Source organism: Oreochromis niloticus, unplaced genomic scaffold, assembly GCF_001858045.2.
Source record: "Oreochromis niloticus isolate F11D_XX unplaced genomic scaffold, O_niloticus_UMD_NMBU tig00007510_pilon, whole genome shotgun sequence".
NCBI classification, from domain to species: domain Eukaryota; kingdom Metazoa; phylum Chordata; class Actinopteri; order Cichliformes; family Cichlidae; genus Oreochromis; species Oreochromis niloticus.
Window position 1 is genome coordinate 875,123 of NW_020328614.1, and position 15,675 is coordinate 890,797.

Below are 15,675 nucleotides of genomic sequence, written 5' to 3' on the forward strand. Positions count from 1 at the left end.
TGGAAATTCTTTCCATGATTTTTTTATGTTCATTTAAAGAGTTATTTTTTTGAGTGTGAGAGCACAGCTGTAGAGGTGACAGTGAATGTAGCGTTGGTGTTGGACACACTGACAGTGTTGTGCTGTGAGAAGTTGAGGTCTCGTTGTGAGACACTGAGTGTTACAGTGGGAGCAGGTCGACCAGTGGCTGAACAGGAAACAACCCACTCTTCAGTAGAGTTTGACTGTCTGACGTCAACAACAGGGTCATGCAGCTCTGTGAAGGATCAGGAAAAATCATCAACATGCTTTTACAAACACACCAGCTGCTAACAAATTTATATTAACTATATTTGTTTGAGTTCAATTCAATTCAAATTAGGCCTAATTATTCAAGACCTTGCATGTGAGCTGTCAGGATATCAAGATTTTGAATTCAAATCTAGATTTAACAGGGATCCAGTGAAAAGTCAATATAGGAGAAATCTGCTCTCTCTTTCTAGTCTCTGTCAGGACTCTTGCTGCGGCATTTTGGATTTGAAGGCTTTTCAGGGAATTTTAGGACATCCTGATAATAATGAATTACAGTAATTCAGCCTAGAATTAATAAAAGTATGAACTAGTTTTTCAGCGTCATTATGAGAGAGGACATGTCTAATTTTAGAGATATTGTGCAAATGGAAGAAAGCAGTCCTACATATTGGTTTAATATGTGCATTGAAGGACATATCCTGGTCAAAAATGACTCCAAGGTTCCTCACAGTGTTACTGGAGGCCAAGGGAATGCCATCCAGAGTATCTGGTTAGAAACCATATTTCTAAGATTTTTAGTGCCAAGTAAAGCATGTTTTATCTGAATTTAGAAGCAGGAAGTTAGAGGGCACCCAGGTCTTTACTTCTTTAAGACATCCGGCCAGTTTAACTAAGTGTCATCTGCATAACAGTGAAAATGCATGCCCTAAACCTGTTTCTGTACTGCGATGAGGGTACAGTACTCTTGAAATAAGCCATTCCTCTGCATATGATTAGTTAGCTGTTTTACAACTTCAGTTCTAATCTGTCATCAGAGTCACTTATTGTTGGAAAAGGAAGGTTAAAGTTCTTACCATAGAGTTGGAGGCAGGTTATACCAATAAAGGCGCCTTCAGGATAAGTGTTAAACAGACAGCGATAGCAGCCTTCATCCTCCTCCGTCAAATTCTTGATGACTATGGAGCAGGTATGTAGTCCAGTGTCTTTAAACTCAAATTTATCTGTAAAGCCGTCATTCACTCTCCGACCAAAGTTCTTGCTGTAGGTGGCAATATTTGTCTCTACATTATCTGTAGTTTTCTGCCATGTGACCTGAACGACGTCTTTAGGCTCCAAGAGCTGACAGCTGACTTCAGGATCTTCTCTCTTTGCTGCCAGCACAGTCTGCTGTGTTTGTATCACTGCTGTTAGAGCTGTAGGAGATATAGTTTAATATGTGAGGCACATTCAGTTTTCAATAGAGATTGACAGACCACGTGACTTTCGCGCATTGCATGCCGGGAGGTGGTGGCAAAACATTCAAAGTACCGCATTAAATGCAAGCATTTGCAGCACCGCAAAACGTTTATTCTCCAGTTCCAATACCGTCTTGCTTTTTCTTTCCTCACCAAAAAAGGAATGTACAAAACGAAGGAGAACAATGCCGGACCGTGCAAAGACAGACTCGACGAAAAGGCAAAGAAAAGGTACTTGGAAAAAATCAAAGGAGTGAGAGGGTCAGACCCTTACGAGCACACAGAGTGGACAAAAGATGTTAACGTGCTGCCCAACTTTCACCACGCTCAGATTTATAATTATACGGTTCTTGGAGTGAGTGCATACACTCATGAAGTTTTTAGTAACTTCAGGTCACTGCAACAAGCCCAGGTACAGTTTACCGACGGATGGGTACAGGACCTTGAAATGCACCATGTGGAACACAAGACCATCGTACGAACAAAGGTAAGTTTACCAGTCTCACAAATCGTCTTCATAAATACACATTCGTTAACCGTTTATAAATAGGACCTTTGAGCTCACGGTAATTAATTAGTAGTGAAAAGAATTTCTGGTACGCATTACAGAAAATGTAGCAGTGACAATAATATTGTATGCTGTGCCCCCAGAGGAACGCGAGCCTTTTCGTGGCTGTTTTGATTTCGATCTCTGTTTTAACCGATCAAATCTCGCTGTGGTAGAAGCTTTAAAGTCTGTGTGGCCCAGTTTGAGAGAGGGTGCCCAGTCTGGATCGCATTCCAGCATTTCGTAGGCTGGTTTGCCTACAAAATACAGCAAACATTACACACAGCCACAATAAACAAAGGAGCATAGCGCGATGATTTCTGTTCAGCGCCAATTAAGACATATTAACTACCACAGAACACTTACTGTTATGTATGAACCAAGAGTTATTGTGTGTTATGCAAGCCATCGCCAGTAGGGGGCACCATGCCCAGTTATGTGTGTGTGTTACGTCTGTGTAAAGTAATAAAGAAGAAGTCAACTTGTAAACAAACTATCGTGTGTGCAGTCTGACTCGGCATAAGCTCTAATATTGTACCGACACTTCAGTGGGAATATAACACTTACCTTTGTGGAAATGCTTGGAGCAGACTAACATGTGAGGTAGAGTGTTTTCGAACGTTATATTAGGTCTTCTGATAGCAGCAATCCAGGCCATCCGTCGCCTCTCCGTGACTTCGGAGACATGGCTTGGACAATTTCTCTTCCACGCCGGAATCCAATAAAAACCAATCGCATTTCCCGTCGACTTCACGCGGCTGTCGTTCGCCCGGCTTGTGCAGTTAATAATACAACAGCTTCTTGCCATTTTTTGTTTCTTTTTATCGCTGTGTAACTGATTTCAATTGAAAGCCTGTGCCCGCTAGTACCTCTTGCCACTACTTCCCAGAATCCTTTGCGGTTTTACCCCTGAATGACGTCACATTTTCAATCTCTATTAGTCCATTTTTTTCAGTTTTCTGTTTAAATTCAAAGTCAGTATTTGCAGTAGTCATTAGTCTATGTACCGTCATTAAAGTTTTATTATAAATATGGTTGGTAAATATAGGTTAAGTGCTTCCAACATATATTAAATGTGAATATTTTTAATTGGAATAACTTTGTAAATGTTGTCATAGGCTGCTATTTACACAAATATGTCATTACTATGCTTAACCCTGATGCTCCCGCCAGGGGAGCGTCAGGGTCGGGGATGCCAGTCCCCCGCGGAGGGAGGAAGGCGGTTGGGGTCGCGAGATCCCCCAAGGGGATGGGAGAGAGAGAGAGAGAGAGAGGTGGGGGTGGGGGTGGGTTCGAGAAACACCCCTGCGAAAGCGCAGCGTGTCGCCCCGCGAGATGATAAGAGCGTGGACGGCGGGTACTAAGCGTGTTGGGGTTTGGTCGCAGAGGTGGCGTCCGGGCGCGCGCTGTACTACAACAAGAACAACAACAAGGTGCCAGCGAGAAAGAAGAAGACGAAGAAGACAATGTCACGCACTAGACCGTGGGAGCCAAAGAGCACTAAGGTTGGTACAGGCGGACCGCTTTCGCCGGCGGTGTCTTCGTCGTCGTCCTCCTCCTCCTCGTGCTCACGGTCGCCGTCAGCGTCACCATCGCCAGCGCGTTTGGCGTACGCGGGGTCGGCTCCGGTGGCTCCGTTGTTGCGACCGGCCACGTTTCGCTATGGCGGTCCAGGGGTCGAGGAAGACCAAGACCAAGAGCAGCAGCAGCAGCAGGAGGAGAACTCAGAGGAGGAGGAGGAGGAAGAGACCGAGGAACAGGAGCAAGAGGCCGAGGGGGATAACGACTCGACAGCCCGAACGCTCGCAGACGAGGAGCGGTACTCGGACTCAGAGGAGGAGAACTCAGAGGAGGAAGAGGAGGAAAAGACCGAGGAAGAAGAGCGAGAGGCCGAGGGGGATAACGACCGGACAGCCCGAAAGCTCGCAGAGGAGGAGCGGTACTACTCGGAGGATCAGGAGGACGAAAACGACGAGGTGGCGGACCATGGGTATGTGGCCACAGAGGATCACGGCTACGAAATGCCGTTGCAACTTTGCCAGGAAGGCGGCTCGCAAGGCGAGTCGAACGGCCGAGAGGAAGAGGAAGAAGCAGGCGCTGAACCCGGGCCGGGGACTTCGGAGCTTTGGCAAGAGGACGACGCCAGGTGGTGTTCATGATCTTGGGCGCGATCGCAGCCACGGCGCTGTCGGTGAAACTCGCAATGCAGATGTAGCCGATGATTACGATGAAGACTATGAAGACAAAGACTATGAAGAAGAAGACGACGAAGACTATGAAGAAGACAAAGACTATGAAGAAGAAGAAGAAGAAGACGACGGCGACCTCGACCCGCGAGGACGAGGCCCCACCGAAGAGGCCGTGGCGGCGGCGCGAGACGAGGCCTCCTCGTTCATGGCCTACTTTCCGCCGGAGACAGAGGACTCGGTGATCGCCATGACCAACCTGGAAGCGGACAGGCGCAGGCCCGCCATCGACGGGTGGAAGCCCATGGGCCGCGTCGAGTTCAGGGCCTACGTGGGGCTGCTGGTGCTCGCCGGCGTGTACAGGTCCCGGGGAGAGGCCTGCGAGAGCCTGTGGGACGCAGAGAGCGGCAGGTCCGTGTTCAGAGCCGCGATGCCGCTCAAGACCTTTCGAGCCTACTCGAGCGCGCTGCGCTTCGACGACAGAGAGGCCAGACGAGCCGGGCGAGGCGAGGGCGGCGGCCACGACAAACTGGCCCCCATCAGAGCCGTGTGGGACGAGTGGTGCGCGAGGTTGCCCGCCATGTACCGACCGGGACCGGAGGTCACCGTCGACGAGAGACTGGTGCCGTTCAGAGGTACGTACGTGGTGTGTGTTGTGCGCGTGCGTGACTGGGGGATGAGAGGAGGGAGAGGAGCGGGGAACTGCGACAACGCTAGCTTTCTGGGCATCGTTGTCGTCGGGTTCTGCGTGTGTGCTTTTACATGACTCTTTATATCTTCCACGCTCGCAAGCGCGTTCTCTGTCAAACTCACGTCTCTTCTTCCGTTTCTGCCCCAATCTCCCACACCTTCCCACATCACTCTGGGGGATGAGAGGAGGAGGAGGAGGAGCGGGGAACGGCGACAACGCTAGCTCGCTTTGTTGTATTTGTGTCGGGTTCTGCGTTTGTGCTTTTACATGACTCTTTATATCTTCCACGCTTGCAAGCGCGTTCTCTGTCAAACTCACGTCTCTTCTTCCGTTTCTGCCCCAATCTCTCCCCACTTTCCCACATCGCGCTCTCTCTCTCTCTCTCTCGCCATCAGGAAGGTGTCCGTTCAGACAGTACATGCCCAGCAAACCTGCCAGGTACGGGATCAAGATATGGGTGGCGTGCGACGCGCGTTCCAGCTACGCGTAGAAGATGCAAGTCTACACCGGCAAGCCCGACAAGCGCGGCCCTCCCGAAAAGCACCTGGCCACTCGAGTGGTCGTGGACCTCACCGAGGGATTGCCGCCGGGACGCAACGTCACCTGCGACAACTTTTTCACCTCGCGCGAGCTCGCCGACAGGCTCTTTCGCGAAAGAGGCCACACCGTGCTGGGCACTCTGCGATCGAACAGACCCGAGATCCCCAGAGAGCTGCGCTGCGTCAAGGGCAGGGCCGTGGGCTCCGTGGAATCCGTAGTACTCTGCGGCTCCGCGGGACGAGGAGAGGGAGGAGGAGGAGGTGGCGGAAGAGGGCCCGACACGATCATCCTCTCCTACGTGGCCAAGAAGAACAAGAACGTGCTGCTCCTCACCACCGCTCCTCGCTACCACCACCGCCGCTCCGGCCCGAGGCCCGGCCTAGCCGCTGCATCAGCATCAGCGACAGCAGCAGCAACAGCAGCAGCAACAGCAGCAGCGGCGGAAAACCTCCCTTGGTGCTGCATTACAACCGCACCAAGGGAGGCGTCGACAACCTGGACAAGGTCGTGAGCTGCTGCTCGTACTACTCGTACCACCACCAGCACCACCGCCGACGCTACGCCGCGCGACTCCTCTCCGGTCAAGAGGCGAAGGTGCCGCGTGTGTCCCAGGAGCAAAGATGTCAAGACCAAGATCCTGTGCCGCGAGTGCCGAGCGCACGTGTGCATCAACTGCGCCGTCACGTACTGTCCCGACTGCGCCGCTTCACGCACTGCCGCTTCCCAGACGCCGCCGCCGACGTGGCAATAACACAAGCGCCCTCGGGGGTCCTAGCGACCCCCCCCAATCATCATCATCATAACACACACGCCCCGAGGGGGTCCTAGCGACCCCCACCCTAATCATCATAACACATACGCCCGAGGGCCCTAGCGACCCCCACCCTAATCATCCTAATCATCATAACGCATATGCCCCAAGGGGTCCTAGCGACCCCCACCCTATCATCATCATAACGCATATGCCCCAAGGGGGTCCTAGCGACCCCCACACTATCACCACCACCACCACCACCATCATCATCATCATCATCAACACCATCACCATAATAACACACACGCCCTCGGGGTCTCCACGACCCACGCCCGAGAACAGGCGGGCGCACAAGGGTTAAGCAAGATTTTGGAGAGGATTGTACATACCCAGCTGTTGGATTATTTGAACGACTCGCAACTGTCTGAAATCTTCCAATCTGGTTTTAAGCCCTTTCACAGTACGGAGACAGCTCTTGTTAAAGTTATGAATGACATTCTTGTTGCTACCAATCGTGGTAAATATGCTGTGCTTGTGTTATTGGACATGACAGCTGCATTTGACACAGTGGACCACGACCTGCTGATCTCCCGCTTACACCACTTTGTGGGAATTTCTGATTTGGCATTGTCATGGATAAAATCATATCTTTCCGAAAGGAGTTTTTGTATCAAGCTGGGACTGGCCGCTTCCTCTGTGGCCCCTCTGCTTTGGGGTGTGCCCCAGGGATCTATCCTTGGGCCATTATTTTTCTCGCTGTACTTACTCCCCCTTGGTGCGATTTTTTGTAAACATGGAGTGTCATTTCATTTGTATGCAGATGACTGTCAGCTTTATTTACCTTTTAGTCATTTGGATACCTCCCCATGTCAATCACTGCTTGACTGTCTTAGCGATATTAAATTATGGATGGCAAGTAATTTTTTGAATTTTAATGGTCGCAAAACGGAAGCAATTTTATATAGCCCGCATCGTTCTACTTATACCCCAGATGTTGATTTTGGTGATTTGACCTCTCAATCACTAAAAAAAGCTCCATCACTAATCTTGGTGTTAAACTTGATTCCGCGCTTACTTTTGAAGGTCATGTAAATGCGGTGGTAAAATCAGCTTTTTATCACCTCAGACGCCTGTCGAAGGCTAAGCCTTTCCTTTCCAAACCCAATTTGGAAACTCTTATTCATGCTTTTATCACCTCACGTCTGGACTATTGTAATTCCCTTTTAATAGGGGTCGGGTCGGGCACCTTGTCACGCCTGCAGTTAGTGCAAAATGCGGCGGCATGATTTTTAACCGGTAGTAGGAAATTCGATCACATCACTCCGGTTCTGGCTTCCTTGCATTGGCTTCCCATTGAATTTAGGGTTCGTTTTAAAGTCCTTTTATTGGTTTTTAAATCTTTAAATGGTCTGGCTCCTGTCTACTTACCTGATTTGCTGAAGCCACATGTTCCTCCTCGCTCGCTTCGTTCAGCTGAGCAGCTGTTGCTGTCGGTCCCTAAGTCGCGGCTGAAATGCAGAGGAGACCGAGCTTTTTCAATTGCGGCTCCGATGCTCTGGAATAACCTTCCCCTCCAAATTAGACAAGCGTCATCAGTGCAGGTCTTTAAGTCCAGATTGAAAACCTATTTTTATTCCCTGGCTTTTAACTCTGTAGGAAACTGACACCTTCTTATTTATTTTATTGTATGTAATGATTTTATCGTATTTTTAATTTGGTAGTTGTTTTGATCTGTGTTGTTCAGCACTTTGGTCTGCCTGGTGTGTTCCTAAAGTGCTATACAAATAAACGATGATGATGATGATGAAGTTTTAAAAAGAGACTTTTTCATTTGATTACATTTTATATGATGGATTATGCAGAAAAAACAGAATTGGGCTGAAAGGTCTATTGCTTTATTACGTATTCAGGTTGTGTATCATGTTTTTAAAAAGTAACTAACTAATTAATTTGAAAAATAAGTAATCAGTAAAGTAATTGGATTACTTCTTGGACAAGTAATCAGTACTTAGTAGCTAATTACCATTAGTAACTTGACCAACACTGCTTATGTGTATCTGACAGTTGTGGAGCTTAATAAGTACAAGTCCACTGTCCAATCTAGCTGTAATTTTGCAATAAAATTTAATTTCAGTGTTAAGCATGAAGTGCCATATATTTTCAGCAGTTGACACAAATACCATAAAAGTAAAGCCAAAACATTTATTCTGTAAACAGTGTCAGTTTTTGATATAGGCGACATGGGCGTTTGCCCAGGCATCATGGGATCGGCAAAAAAACAGTTGCTCGCACCCATGCTGCCCCAACATCGTGCAAATGCATTTTGGGGATGGCATAGGCACCGATTGGTTTTCTATTGCCCATTTGCAAGGAGTAAGGGTGCCCTCCATTTACGAGGTGCGCCCGCTGCTTGGTGCAATTAATGCAATTAATCCATTTGGAACACAGAATGACTCAAAATCCCTGAAATGTCTTTGTCAAAGCATTTTGAGCAGTTTGTCCATTCTGCGCTCCAGATGGTTTGATTGTGTTAAAAATTTTAATTGCGTCAATCGTTGTTGACAGCATTAACGCGTTAACTTTGACAGCCCTAAAGCAAACATAAAAGTTGAAGGTGTCATGATATATACTTAGAATTTACACCGATTTGTCTTCTAAATTCTATCACACACACATATGTGAAAAGTGAGCGCAAGGGCCCTCGGTGCGTCTGCTGCTGCTGTGCTGAAGTCTCACACACAACCTGTAGAAAGGGGAGGGGGCGGGCTGCTTCTAAATAGTGCACATTTCATCCATAATGTTGTCAGTCCAAGCCCATTATGTTATCATTATTTTTCCTGAAGTGTGTGAAGGGTTAGGGTTAGGGGACCATCAGGTCCTCAGTTTAGAAAAAAAAAAAGAGAAAAGAAGATGAGAAATAAGCAACAGATCCCGGTAAGCAGATGAGTCATTGGTTAATGGCAGGTATTTTGTACGACATGTATCCTGAAACAAGATAACATTCACTAGTAGGGATTGGGAAAACGTCTGTTTACCTTTGTTGGCCACTTGGCTATGATAGTAAATAGTAGACAGTGATGTGGACTGTTGTCACATAATATTCATTAGCCATTCATTGGAAGAGGTGAATTGTTGATTTGTCTGCTATTCTCAACCCTAACTCTAACCCTACCCTAACCCTATCCCTAACGATGATAACGATAACGAGCCTCCGACTGTTCCCAACACTTGCACTGACTCAAACACAACCCTGTATCCAATCTTTAAGTAATGACGTACGAACTCTGCTTCCGGTTCCGAATGACTCAGCGTTTATTAATGCCGTTGTGTTTTTAACATGTTTTAATTAGAGATGGCACGATACCACTTTTTTATGTCCGATACCGATATCATAAATTCGGATATCTGCCGATACCGATATGAATCCGATATAGTGTGTTTTTTAATCAATAAAACTGTTTTTTTAATATCTTGCTGCATTTTGTATAAGTTCATACTCAAGTTTAAATAAACAACAACACTAAAGCTATTCTGTTATACCTGTATGTAAAAAATACACTGCACCCAAAATATTTCATAGTTCAGCAACACTGATCAATCTAATAAACTTAAACCTACTCCATCTTTCCTATTCTGGTATTTTAAAGAGTACTTAGCAGAAATATTAAGCAACCTAACTAATAGGGTTGCAAACTCTCAGAAAAAAAAAAAAATAGGGAACCACCCCCCACCCTCCACCTCATGATGCTTAATCGACGTAATCAACTTTAATTTGATGCAGTGTGAAAAGAAAATGCACAGGAATAAATTATTTTTCAAGAATAATTAAATAGATTCAACATCTTTCTTCAACAGAATTGCAGAATTCACAGATGGTACTTTCCCAAAGGAAAAAGTACTATAGCTTACTAGGGTATATTAGACTTAACAGTTACTATATACAGTAATGGACTTCTATACATTTTACATCAGATTAAAACTTTGAGTGTAAGATTCAGATTCAATTATTTATTAAAAGCGAGACATTTTAAATGAGAATAAGAAAGGAAAGTATGTCTTTGTGCGCCTTTTCCCTGTTAAAGCCCTATCGGCCCCCCTGGCTAAACTTTGCTAGATCCGCCCCTGCACATTTACCAGCCGTCAGCTACGTAGAAAAGGATCCTGGTGTAGAAAGTAATATTAAATAAATTCTAGCAACAGCTTATCAAGCTTAAACGTGCTGCTGTTGTTCAGCCGCTGGTTTCCTCTTTCTGGTGCAAAGTTGACCAAAAACAAAGAAGAGAGACGGACTCGCGACAGAAAAGCCGATCAGCTGATCATTAAGCAGTTTCACGATTGAAGTAGCAGCAGGAGAGAGAGAGAGAGAGAGAGGCAGTCACTCCATATATCGGTTGTTAAGCTTAACGCTGGAATGCTTTACAAACATTCAGAGATGAACTTACACACTTGTTTTTCTTCTCTCTAGGATAACTTCCTCGGAGATGAAATGCTGGTTTGGTAGCGAGGCTACAAATACACACACCCGCTCTATCACGTGATGCACACTGCTCCGACGTGCTACGGTTATGAGCCGAGTTACGCCGTGTTGCAAGTTTTGAGGTGCTTTTTTGATATTTAATGGATCGGATTACATTTTTTATTTCACTCCGATATCCGATCCAGTAATTTACGTCAGTATCGGACCGATACGGATACGTAATATCGGATTGGTCCATCTCTAGTTTTAATGCTTTGTGTCTTGTTCTATTTAAACTCAACAATCCCCTAAAAACAGTCAGTGATCACTGTCAGCCTCTCTTGGTTTTTATTACCATTGTTCATTTTAAACCTCAGTTTTTAAACCTTATGATGTAACTACAGCCCAGCCCATGCAGCAGTATATTCACTAGCTGCTCCCACGTCCTGATTTTACGTTTGGCAGCGTTTAAGTACATAAAGGTGAATGGCTTGGATGTGAACTGAGCTGTGGTTTGGGGAAGGCCTTGAAGGGGACTGGCAGATCCTCAAAGAAGGCATCCCCTAGAAGCAGTAATAACTGTGTGCTACAATGATCGAAAACCTCGAAAAAATCGATTAATAATTCGATTTTTAATTCAACTTATTTGTACAGCGCCAAATCACAGCGACAGTCGCATCAAGACCCGGCAATAATACCTAGAGGAAAACCCCAACAATTGTATGACCACCTATGAGCAAGCTCTTTGGCAAAAGTGGGAAGGAAAAAATTCTTTATAACAGGAAGAAACCTCCGGCAGAACCACGCTCAGGGGGGGCGGGGCCATCTGCCGCGACCGGTTGGGGTGAGAGGAGGAAAACAGGACAAAGACAAGTGCAAAAAGAGAAAACGCCAAGTGACATTGCCACCTAAAGGAGAGGAAAATAACTGGTGGCTAGCAAAGGTGAACAGCCCTCCGTAAGGTAGTCAAGGATTCCATAATGTGGAGTGCATGGGCTCGGACAATTAGGAAGTAATGGCGGGAGAAAAGATCACAGGAAATTGCGAACACCTGAAATTGATCAGGTAGCGAGTCGTGGCTCAACTTTGAACTGAAGCACTCACAGAGATGTACGCCGATTTTAAGATTTGAGCAAATGGCTTGACGGCTTGTAAAAGTTTGAGCTTGTCTTTGAGTAGAAGATGGAAAGACATCCTTTTTGTTTTCAGAATAGCATTGAGGAAAATAACTGGGAATTGGCCTGACACCCCTCTATTTCCGACCCCACTGTAACTACAGGGGTCCAACAAAGAATGGCCACGCATCATACTGATGTCTTCGGAAATTTATTTTTCTCTCTCACACACTCTTATTACTCTTCAGACACCATGAAAACTGAAGAAACACAAAGTGTACAACATAAATGTTTTGAGCTTGTCAGTCTCTCATATCAGTGTCCATAAACAGTCTTGTGCAAGCAGAACAGAAAAAATGCAAAATAATGGATATCACTAAAATGTCCTCTCATTACCAGTGTAGAACACGTATGCAACATTATACAAACAATATAAATGAAACCACCGTGTGCGCCTCTTGGACCACATGCAGAATGACATTAACGTTGAGGCTGTAGATACATCTGTAGCCATGTATCCATGCTAGCTCCACCATGCCATGGTTGTGCTCTCAACCAAACTCTGGTCATGTGACAATTACAAACTCCACCTCATACGAACTTTACAGCACTTTACATATTCAACAAACCCATATTTTGTAATCACACATTTTAGACATGTTTCCTAATCAATGTTACACTTTTATCATCTTATCTTATAAAGAAATGAACTAAATTAAGCAGGAATCTATCACAGAAACATGAAATAAACAACTTTATTTTAACTGTCTCAGGGACAGTTACACCCACCATTGCATATACGAGTTTTGAAAATGTGCGACCAGGTCAGGGTCATCATCTGGAATGTAAAAGAGGGAGTGGCTAAACCACTCATTGCAGAGTACAATAAGCTGGCAGCCATCACTGACGGGGAGATGATAATAAAAATAACAATATTTGAGGAGTTCTCCTCAGACGTCCATGAGGGGGTGTCAATTATGATGAGGGGGCATGAAGTGAGCTCCACCTTATGTCATAAATGTGACTGCAAGGACCCAGTTTTTTAGGGCACCTGTCCTTCCAGTTGCAGAAAATCTTTTTGCAGAAGTGGAGGAAAAAATAATATTCTGTTGTTTTTTTTAAAATCTTACTATGCAATATTGCTCTCTTACCGAGAGCGAGGATCACAAACAGCCAGTGATGGGAATAACGGCGTTACAAGTAAAGGTGTTACTAACGCCGTTACTTTTTTCAGTAACGAGTAATCTAACTACTTACTATTCCTATCGTTACAACGCTGTTACAGTTACTAACAAGAAAATGCGGTCCGTCACTATTTTTCAACAAACAGACGGTTGAATCTGTGTACCCCTGCGGACGGTAATCATAATCACTGTCTTAGGACACCGCAGCAAGACCTCTCTGCTTATGAGCAAAAAAACAAAACAAAAACCTGCCCTTTTGTGTTGGTGGAAAAATGCACCATGTCGACCAATCAAAAAATGTGAAAAAATATGGCGACATGACGTTTGGTTGTTTAGAAAGAGCGGGAAATTTTAGGAGTGACGGCAAGAGAGAGAGAGAGAGAGAGTTTTGAGATGTGAGATTTGTGACGTTTAGCGTGTTTGGAGTGTGTAGTTAATGTGTTGTCTTGTGTAGTTAGTGTGTAGTGTTGTGGATAGTTTTGTGTTGTGTGTCAGAACAATGAGGCGACTGCTGTCTCCAGGTAGAAACAGCAGTGATACACCTGCTGCTGTCAGACCTGCAGGTATCAGGCTGTGATGTTCTCCTTTATAGTGCACAGAAATTATGTTTTTGGAGTGGCACAAACGGCACGGTGGTTAGCACTGTTGCCGCACAGCAAGAAGGTCCTGAGTTCAGTTTGCATGTTCTCCCCGTGTTTGCGTGGGTTCCCTCCGGGTACTCCGGCTTCCTCCCACCGTCCAAAGACATGCAGCTTGTGGGGATAGGTTAATTGGATAATCTAAATTGCCACTAGGTGTGAATGTGCCAGTGAATGTGAGTGTGAATGGTTGTCTGTCCCTGTGTGTTGGCCCTGCGACAGACTGGCGACCTGTCCAGGGTGTACCCCGCCTCTCGCCCTATGACAGCTGGGATAGGCTCCAGCGCCCCCCGCGACCCTGAAAAGGATGAGCGAATGGATGGATGGATGGAGTGGCACAAATAGTTTGTGTGGCATCTTATTGAATGCAGAAGAGCTCATTCTCCAAAAGTTGATTCTGTTCATCTGGCCATAGCGTTTTGTGGGAGAAACGTTTCATCACTCATCCAAGTGACTTCTTCAGTCTCAGACTGAAGAAGCGTTTCTCCCACAAAATGCTACGTCCAGATGAACATAGTTTGAAATGTTTATTGAAAAAATCAAGGTAAAAGGTAAATGGATGCAAATAACTTTGTTGTTTGCAAAACTTGTGCATAGGATTTCAACATTGACAATTTATATTTGCATTTAAAGTTATGAAATATGATTCATTAGACATGTTTGTGGTTGTTACAGTAAAAATATAACTTTTTCTACTCTGATTTTGTGTTTTTTGTCTGATTGTAGGTCAATTGTGTTAATACAGTATGTCAAAATGAAAACATAACTGTAAATTCAGACACGTGAGGTTGTGCTGAAAAGAATGATACCAAACAAGGCAAATAAACAGTTTTTAAAGGTGACATGTGGAGAAAATCAAAAGTACTTAAAAATGGCCGATTATACCCTGGACCCCAGAGGATTAGATTTTTTTTTAAAGTAACGCAATAGTTACTTTTCAAGTAATTAATTACTTTTAGAATATTGTAACTCAGTTACTAACTCAGTTACTTTTTTGAAGAAGTAACTAGTAACTATAATTACTTTTTCAAAATAACTTGCCCAACACTGCAAGCAGCACACACATCTTCATCTTCATCATGAAGGAAATCCTGCTGATCCCCTTTAATTTCACTGAACTAACCCACAGGACAAACCGCGCTCCTCCGACTCTCCGCTGACCTACAAACACAAGTCCTCTTTCAGTTTACACCGGAAGTAAGTCGGAACCATCAGGACGTCAGATCACACTTTCAAAATAAAAGATTTTTATTTTATGAAAATTAGAATGATGTCAGTGGCTTTAATTTTGAAGTAGCTGATCAATAGGTAGTAGATGATAGTAGATAGTAGTAAACGTGCTAATCTATATGTTAAACCATGCAAATGAATAGGACCTGTGTATGCAGCCATGTAAAATGAGAAGTTCTTGTGACTTACAAATTTAAGAACCACAATGACAACATTCAACAATTAGACTTCACAATTACATCAAATGATAATACAGTATATTTGTAACTAACTCAGCTGCTCATTCTCTTTCTACTGTAAAATACTTGAAGTCTGAGTTCAATCTATAGGATCAAGACATTCCTTTGTCTCTGACCACTCTGTGCTGGGGGAGGTTTTATTGCAGATGCATCCTATCTGAAAGATCTGTATCTTGTGATGTTGCTTCATACTTTTATGACCCTTTTGGTGAGCAGGAAGTCATGCATACAGAGAGACACACACACATTCTCACACACACACACACACACACACACACACACACACACACGTTTTTATATGTCAATAAATAGCTACAGGGACAGCTGCTCTTTGAAGGATTTGGGGCTGGAGACAGGTTAGGAGCATGAGATCCAAGAGCTGGTTCTTGATCAAAACTTCCCTCACTAGCAGGTTGAAGATGTTCTGTTATGTCTTGGTTTCTTCATGATGAATAAGTCTCTAAACTAGCGGGGCTTGTGGAAACATAAACCCAACAGTAATCAGCTCAAGCTGCTCGTGCAGAGGATATGATCAGCTTGAGCTCTGGATAGTCAATAATTGTTCTCCATGATTTGTTTCCTATGTCATGTTTGTGTAATCAAAGGCTGTCATGCTGCCTTTATCTGGT